The following is a 9290-nucleotide window of genomic DNA, read 5'->3' on the forward strand; positions in this document are numbered from 1 at the left end:
GAGAGAGAAAGTGTTTACAGTTCTCTCCACTTTAGAAGGGTAATGATTTCTGGCAGCCCGGAAGGTACTTGAGGAGCACAGGTTCCTGCAAGTTTACAGCAATAGCCAAACCAAAGAGAGTTGTGTATGGTTCATCTGCCCTGCAGTCCTGAGAAAAGTGACAAAGGACTCCTATGGGGCTAAGTATAGTCATGACTCTTGAAGAAAGAAGCCAGACATTCCTGGGCAAGATCCCACATGTGCAAGTGATCCAGCAATCCTTTTAAATCACACCACAGAAATTATTTTTTACTTCAAATACAACTTTTATACCTAAAATCAAATTACTACACTTTAACTAAATTACATCATCTTGTACATATATTAAAGCCTGCAAAACAAACCAGTTTCAGAGATTCTACTAACCAACACTCTGAAACTCTCAGCAAGGTGACATTTTCTTTGTACCAGTAAAATGTACCTGCTCCCTGCAACAGCAAATCACCCTGACTCATTCCCCCCCATCCCTGATTCATCCCGCCCCACTGTTACTGGATGATCTAAGTAAAACAAAACCTTTTATCACATTATTCCCCTCCTCAAAAACTTCCATTTTAAATTCACTTTTCAAGGATCACAAAAATCTGGTCTCACCCTTTATTTTCCCACCATTCATTCCATTAGTTTTCAATAGGTGTTTCGAAGTGAGGGATCAACATAATGAAACTTGTGTTTTAGAAAAGTTAAACTGCTCTTGTAACAAGGATGAATTGGAAGGTAGAGACAATAGTGTCAGGAAGAAGACTTGTAATAGTGGATGGTCACCTACAATAGAGCAGTTTCAATAGAGTATTATAATACGACTTAGATAACACAGAGTTAAGAAGCTAAGTAGACAGGAAACTGAACAACAGGTGTGGATAATGCAATTGACAAGTGATTTCTAATTAGGATGAGAACTTATATTTGAAAGAAGTAAATTTGATGATAATTGAAATTTTGAAGTTTTAAAACTAAGAAGTTATTAATATAAAGTATTTTGACATTATAAGGATTTTGAAAATGTGCCAATATTTTTACAATTAAGAAATCGTTATTTATACAAAGGTCGAGGTGGGTAAAATTAAACTTTTCTCTGATTTATTTCTTTTTATTTTTATGGTCCTGGTTCCTTTACCTCCTATATGGAAGGAGAGACTGCCAGTATGAAATATGTACCCACAGATTATCTAGAAGTCCCAAATGAGCATTTAGTGATTATTTATTATTATCATTATTATTATATAAAGCCTGCTACATGCTAGAGTACTTTATATATATTAGCTCTAATTTCCCCCAAATCCCTGCAAGTAGATACTAAAAGGTTAGGGTTGCAGATAAAATAGAGAACATCCAGTTTACATCCACATAAATTTGAATTTCAGATTAAAAAAATTCCTTTTTAGGATAAATATGTTCCAAATATTGCTTATATTTTAAGATTTGCAGAAGATATATATTTCATGTATATACATATAGATTTTCATTGCAACGTATACATATAGATTATCAAAGTGGTCTATAAACCAAAAAGTTTAGAATGAAAGCTTTTACTTTTTACAAAGAGGTTCTAGCTGGGTTTCTGGCAAGAAGTTGATGATAGGCAAGCAGGAAATCCTTTCAGGGAAAGGAAATGGCAAAACAGGTTGGGAACCAGTGAATAATTGTCTCCCCCACGTCTCTAAAGGCAAACTGTTAGCCCGTCATTCTTTTTGATTTTGGTTTTTTTTTTTTTAAAGATTTATTTTTTATTTAGTTCTCTCCCCCCACCCCAACGTCTGCTCTCTGTGTTCATTCACTCTGTGTTCCTCTGTGTCTGCTTGGACTCTTGTCAGCAGCACCAGGAATCTGTGTCTCTTTTTGTTGCGTCATCTTGCTGCGTCAGCTGTCCACGTGTGAGGCACCATACCTGGGCAGGCTGCACTTTGTTCGTGCAGGGCAGCTCTCCTTATGGGGCACACTCTTTGCACGTGGGGCTCCCCTACATGGGGCTCCCCTGCATGGCACGGCACTCCTTGTGTGCATCAGCACTGCAAGTAGGCCAGCTCACCACATAGGTCAGGAGGCCCTGGGTTTGAACCCTGGACCTCCCATGTGGTAGGCGGGTGCTCTATCTGTTGAGCCAAATCTGCTTCCCCCATCATTCTTAAAGCAATGAGATTTCAGAAGGATGGAGAGATACTCTTAAAACATCAATCATAAATGGAATTCAATGTCAGGGTCAAAACAATGAATATGGAAGAGTTAGCCATCTCAAGATGAGATTCTAAATTTTGCTTTATTTTTCCCCTTGTATAATATAACAGCTAAAGCATAAGAAAAAGAAGAGGTAGGAATATAAATGAATTTCATGAATAAAATCACTGTGAGATATTTTTCAGGACCCTTTGCCTAATTAATTAGGAAGAAGTTGTCTTTTTTAAAAATAGTAATAAAGGAATCTTGAAGTTTTGTTTCATGGTCTTTTCTGAAGCTTTTCCAAAAGGCAGCAAAGTCTATAAAAGTAATTCATCGTGTGATTCTAAATTGAAAATTAAGTGGAAAAAATTTAAGTTCTAACTTTAATTTATACCTAGAAGATTTTGAGTGCTTAAAAGCTTAAAACAGTTTATAAGAGTGGTAGATTTATTCTCTACTCCTAATCTCTGACTTGACTCATTTTTTAAAATTTAATGTTGAATAGGGTTAATCAACTTTCAAGTAGTGTTTAAATACTAAAATCTTGGGAGGTAGATGTGGCTCAAGCAGTTGGGCACCTGCCTACCACATGGAATGTTCCAGGTTCAGTTCCTAGTGCCTCCTAAAGAAGACGAGCAAGACAGTGAGCTGGCGCAACAAGATGACACAAAGAGGAAACACATTGCGAGACATAAAAAGTAGGGAGTGGAGGTGGCTCAAGCGATTAGGGTTCTGTTCCCAGTGCCTCCTAAAGAGAAGACAAGCACACAATGAACAGGCACAGAGAGCAGACAATGAGCACAAACAACAGGGGGGTGGGGGGGTGGTGGTGAAATAATTAAAAAAGTAATAGATGTTAAAAATAAAACCTAAAGTCTTCACTTCTGCAATTACATGTGATGGTGTGGTTTTCCTCATTGGGGGCTCCACTGTAATTAGAGATATGAAATTCTGGCCAATTCTGAAGAGAGTTTTAAAGAGAAGGATAATTCAGGATATGAATACATTATGTGTGTCTCATAATAAAAGAACTGGCCCAGTATGGCATTTATCAGTGTAGCTGACATGTAATGTAAGTACAGTGATTACTGGAATAGCTTTTGCCACAGTTACATGTGTACAATTGTTACAAGATTTTCAAAACTAGTTTGCAATGAATAATTTCAAAAGGAGTCAAATATATTTTTACTTTCTTTGTCCCTTAAGATGTATTTTCTTTTTAAAATATATTGCACATATTCATTTATTTAAAAAAAAAGAATATGAAATTTATTTGATTTTAAATATCTTAGAAAATATAGGCAAGCAAATAGTAAATATAAAAATCTCACATAATTCAACCACTCAGAGATAGTCACTGTCAACCTATTAATGTGTTTTCTTTTGGTCTTTTATTGATAGGAATATATTTAGATCCCCCATATATATTTCTTTTTTTTAAAAAAAGGGTATATACTATACATAAATTTGGTGCTTCTATTATCAAATAATATATTTTAAACATTTCCCTGTGAACTATTTTTGGTCATTTCATTCCCATTTTTTAAAAATTAGTGTTTTCTTCCTTTCCACTCAAGTGAGGATAAAAGCAAATAAAAAATATGAAAAGTATACAATGTGTTGAGGAATGCAAATGTATGTGTTAACTTTTCTGAAACTGGACTTTCAAAACTTTGAAAGCACTACAGCTTTATTTTTAACTACAGCAAAAAGTCTATGTATTAGTCAGCCAAAGGGGTGCTGATGCAAAATACCAGAAACCTGCTGGGCGTTATAAAGGGTATTTATTTGGGATAGGAGCTTACAGTACCAGGCCATAAAACATAAGTTACTTCCCTCACAAAAGTATATTTCTGTGTATTGGAGCAAGATGGCTGCTGACATCTGTGAGGGTTCAGGCTTTCTGGGTTCCTCTGGGCTCAGCAACTCTGTTTCCTCCACAAGGTAAACAGCAGACTATGAGGCTCTCTAGGCTTTGCCTCTCAACAAGGTCAGCTGTAGGCTATCAGGTGAACAGCTCTGTCTCTCTCCCTGGGACTCCAGCTTAAGACTTCAGCATCATATTCCAACATCAAAACTCCAACATCAGAAACCCACAACTCTGTCCTTTGCCATGCCTTTTATCTGTGAATCCCCACCCACCAAGGGGTGGGGACTCAATGTCCTAATGACATGGCCCAATTAAAGCCCTAATCATAACTCAATCAGGCCCAGGTATAGGTCAGATTATAAATATAATCCAATATCTATTTTTGGAATTCATAACCATATCAAACTGCTACAGTCTATAACAGAATGGTGACCTTTCAAATGAAAGAACAAACTCCAAAAGCTGCTTTATATAGTCTCTATATCTACATAAGAGGTTGGCAAACTGTGGTCTGCAGGGCAAACTCCGACTGTTTTGTACAGCCTACAAGCTAAAAATGGCTTTTACATTTTTAAGTGGTTGAAAAAATCCAAGGGAATATTATTTCTTGATATATAAAATAATATGAAATTCAAATTTAAGTGTTCATAACTAAAATTTTGTTTGAATACAGCACACTTGTTTACCCACTGTGTATGGCTGCTTTTACACTAAAATGGAGTTGAGAAGTTGCTACAGAGACCAGCTGTGGCACTCTAGTTCACACTGCTGCTGCACACTACAAATCCCAGTAAGGCCTGTGTAACTGGACTGTGCCACACATATTGCCATTCCAGGACATTTGCTGAGTGTTATTCTGTGTCCACTTGTATTATCCAGCAGCACTGGGAAACTGCATCTCTTTTTTGTTGCTTCATCTTGCTGCATCAGCTATCCGCGTGTTCGGCGCCACTCCTGGGAGGGCTGCAGTTTTTTTTTGCGCAGGGTTGAGCTCCTTGCTGGGCGCACTCCTTATGCATGGGGCTCCCCTACACGGGAGACACACCTGTGTGGCACGGCACTCCTTGAGCACATCAGCACTATGCATGGGCCAGCTCACCACACAGGCCAGGAGGCCCTGGGTTTGAACCCTGGACCTCCTATGTGGTAGACGGATGCTCTATCAGTTGAGCCAAGTCTGCTTCCTTATTATTATTTTTCTATTACCAACTGTAGCAGTTTGATATTGTTTATGAATTCCAAAAATAGATATTGGATTGTTTTCGTAAACTGGTCTGTTCCTCTGGGCATATTAGACTGTATTAAATTCAGAGGTTTCACTTTACTTGATTAAATTATGATTAGGGTTTTGATTTGGCCACATCAGTAGGAAAATGACAGAGCAGAAGAGAGAGTTTGAGTTTTGATGCTGTAGCCCTGGGAAGTAAACACACAGAAAAACACAGAGGACTAGAGACAGCTCCATAAACATAGCAGAGGTCCCAGGAAGAAAGAGAGCCTAAGTCTACAGCTAACCTTGTGGAGAGAACAGAGCAACTAAGCCCAGAAAGAATAGAGCCCCGGGGAGACAGAGCCCCAGGGAGAGAGAGCCTTATGCCTGCCTGCAGCTGAGAAAGGAAGAAACTGGATCCACAGAGCCTTAGTGGAAAGAGGAAGGCTGACCCCTCACAGACATCGCCCACCATCTTGCTTTAACGCATGGCAACAGAGTTTGGTGAGGAAGTAACTTTGAATTGGACTCATCAGGGCCTTGTAACTGTAAGCTCCTACCCTGAATAAATACCCTTTATAAAAGCCAGCAGATTTCTGATACTTTGCATCAGCATCTCTTTTGGCTAACTAATATAGCAACTTGAACCCTTCACGTCAAAATAAGAAAAAAGAAAAAAATGATCTTAATATATAATATCTTTATGGCACAGTGGAATGTGGGTTATTTTGTCATCAAATTAGATGGCAATAGGAAGTGGTTGTGGCTCAACTGATAGAGCATCCGCCTACCATATGGAGGGTCCAGGGTTCGATACCCAAGGCCTCCTGACCTGTGTGGTGAGCTGGCCCATGCACAGTGCTGCTGTGCACAAGGAGTGCTGTACCACACAAGGGCACCCCCGTGTAGGGGTGCCCCATGCACAAGGAGTGCACCCCACAAGGAGACCTGCCCTGCGCAAAAAAATGTGCAGCCTGCCCAGGAGTGGTGCACACATATGGAGAGCTGACGCAGCAAGATTGCACAAAAAAAGAAAAAGCGACACAGTTCTCTGTGCTGCATGACAAGAATGGAAGTGGACACAGAAGTACATACAGCGAATAGACAGAGAGAGCAGACAAAAGGGGGGAAGGGGAGAGAAATAAAAATAAATCTTAAAAAAAAATTAGATGGCAAACATTATTATGCAATGAAACAATAGTTGTAAACATTACCAGATGAAGCACTCATCACAGTATTCCCAAATCATAGGGAAGCAATGGTCAGTGTTGGAAAATTTAAAATTTTATTTTAAAATAAAAAATAAATGAGGCTACAACCAAAGTTTGTTTCTAAGTAGCTGGCTCATTTGTTACCTCTGGTGTATTAATTAAACCATGCTTGATTGCAGCAGCTGAAGAAATGTGTATAGAGAAAATAAACTTCATTAAGACTGTTGGTTCTTCTGTGAGAAGTTACTTAAAGTATTGAGGACACTGGGTGCAACATCAATAGAAATTTTAAAACAAGGCAAATGATTTTGAGTGGTTTTCCTTGATTTTTTTTTTTTAATATTTATTGTATTTATTCTCCTCCCACATTGTTTGCACTGTCTGCCCTCCGTGTCCATTTGTTGGATGCTCTCTGTGTCTACTCATCTTTTCTTTAGGAGGTACTGATATGTGAACCTGGGACCTCCCATATGGGAGAGAGGTGCTCAATTGCTTGAGCCAACTCAGCTCCAAGGTTTGTTGTTCTCTCATTGTCTTTCCTCTGTCTCTTTGTTTCGTCATCTTGTTGCATCTGCTCGCTGCGCCTGCTCTTTGGACTAGCTCTCTGTCTTGTCTTCTCCAGGAGGCACCAGAAACCGAACCTGGGACCACCCATATGGTAGGGGGCAGCTCAATTGCTTGAGCCATATCCACTTCCCTTCCTTGGTACTTGATGATGTTTTGGGTGTTATGGATACTGCTCCATTGTTTACTCAAGGACTCGGTGTTTGAGGTGACTGATGAATTAGCCTCTGAATTGTCTGCATGGAACAACTACAGATGGGAATATTTTTAAAGAAGTTGAAAAAACACTAATTCAGTACACCTGAAGTGGAATCTACTATGATATATTATAAATGATGACATAAACAGAAAAAGTCTTAGTTGGACAGATGTACAACATTTGTGAAATCATAAGGTGCTTAAATCCTATTATTGTAACATTACTGTATTATTAATCAATAGGTATTTTGTGAGAAAAAAAAAAATTGAATCTACCATGTGTGAAAGCCAGTAACATCAATGATAAACTTTATTCACTTTCATGGCCATACCCATCACCAGTCCATAATTTTTTGTCAGAAATAGCAGCTGAACGTCCTAACTGGCCTACCTCACAGCAGTTTAATGGCTTACCAGTGGTGATGTTTTATTGCAATTTTTTGTAATTCAGGGCTGAGATTAAAATTTTTCTGAGTGAGAAGAATCTCTTTTAAATAGTATTATGAAACACTAAATGGCTTTGGAAATTTTGATCATTTTGATAATGTTTCTTAATAAATTCAATCTAAAATTACAGAGCAAAACAGAACTTCCATACAAAACTTATTCTGTAGTGAAGTGATTTTTGACAATAACTAATGTTGTTTGACTCACAAATTAAAACAATTCTCCATTCTCACAAAAATTTCAGGGCAATATTTTTCCAGTTCAAATTACAGTTCTAACAGCATCTTACAGCTCCCAATGTAAGTGCAAGGATAATTTCCATATTTCAAAATCCATTTAACTGTGCAATTGAGATTTCACCTAACCTCAATTAGAAGTAATTAATCTAACAAGCTAAAAGGCAAATATTAAGAAAATAATATAATTCTGTAATTGCTTTCCAAGAGATAAGTATGCTCAATTAAAGTCATATGCCCTTGAATTGATATCAGTACTGGGCAGTAGCTATCTGTATAAAAAGACATTTTCAAAGATGAAATTTATAAAATCTTATTACAGATTTGGATTCACTGAGGAACATTTGTATCAATTTTTATAATAATTTTGAACTCCAATAAAGCAAAATATTATCCCCACCCACCCAAAAATAATGACTTAATTCTTCTAATTAGTAGGTTTGTATTACAATACAAAAAACACTCAATATTCTTATTTCAAATTTCACCAATGAAAATTTTGTGGAAGCTGGTTTTCTGTCTTGTTATTTAAGTTCTTACATAATAGTCTCAATTTTACCTTTTAGCTCACAAAGCCTAAAATATTTACTATCTCACACTTTACAGGAAAAATTTGCCAACTTGTGTTCTAGAGGAAGTAAAATCTGAATAGGAGGTAATCAGTAAAAGGTTTTGCATGGTCTAGAACTTGATATATATGAAATCATTCAGTGTGAACTTTTTAATGTAAGGATTTCATTCAGTATGCTTCTGAGATTCATACGTTTTTGTGCAGATATATTGTTTATATGTTCATTGACATGTCCATTGTCAGGGAGCATTTCCAGACAAAGAAGACAGCTTGGACACATGAGTGAGAACCAGTAGGGTATAAGAAAAGTATCTTTTACATACTCAAATCATATAAAAACCATGTTTTGTCCCTTTTGCCATTTTGAGCCAATCAGTAATACTATTTCCCTCCAGAAGATTGCTCTATTTGTTCTAACATTATGAAAATTTTCAAACATACAGACAAGTTGAAAGAACTTTACAATGAAAACTCATATACCCAGCACTTAGATTCTATTACAAATATGTTGTTATATTTGTTTTATCACTTATCTATCAATTTATCCCATCTTTTTGTTTTTTGATGCATTAGTACACCTTTCTCTAAACACTTCAAGTATTTCATTTAGTGTTCAATGTTTAGTTTTTCATTTGAAACAAAATTTACAGAACAGTGGAATGCTCAAATCTTAAACATTTCCTTAGTTTTGACAAACTGTGTATAGCAGTTTGATATTATTGATGAATTCCAAAAAGAAATTTTGGATTGCTTGTAAACTTATCTTTTCCTCTGGATATATTAGATT

The sequence above is a fragment of the Dasypus novemcinctus genome, chromosome 4, assembly GCF_030445035.2.
Source record: "Dasypus novemcinctus isolate mDasNov1 chromosome 4, mDasNov1.1.hap2, whole genome shotgun sequence".
Classification (NCBI taxonomy): Eukaryota; Metazoa; Chordata; class Mammalia; order Cingulata; family Dasypodidae; genus Dasypus; species Dasypus novemcinctus.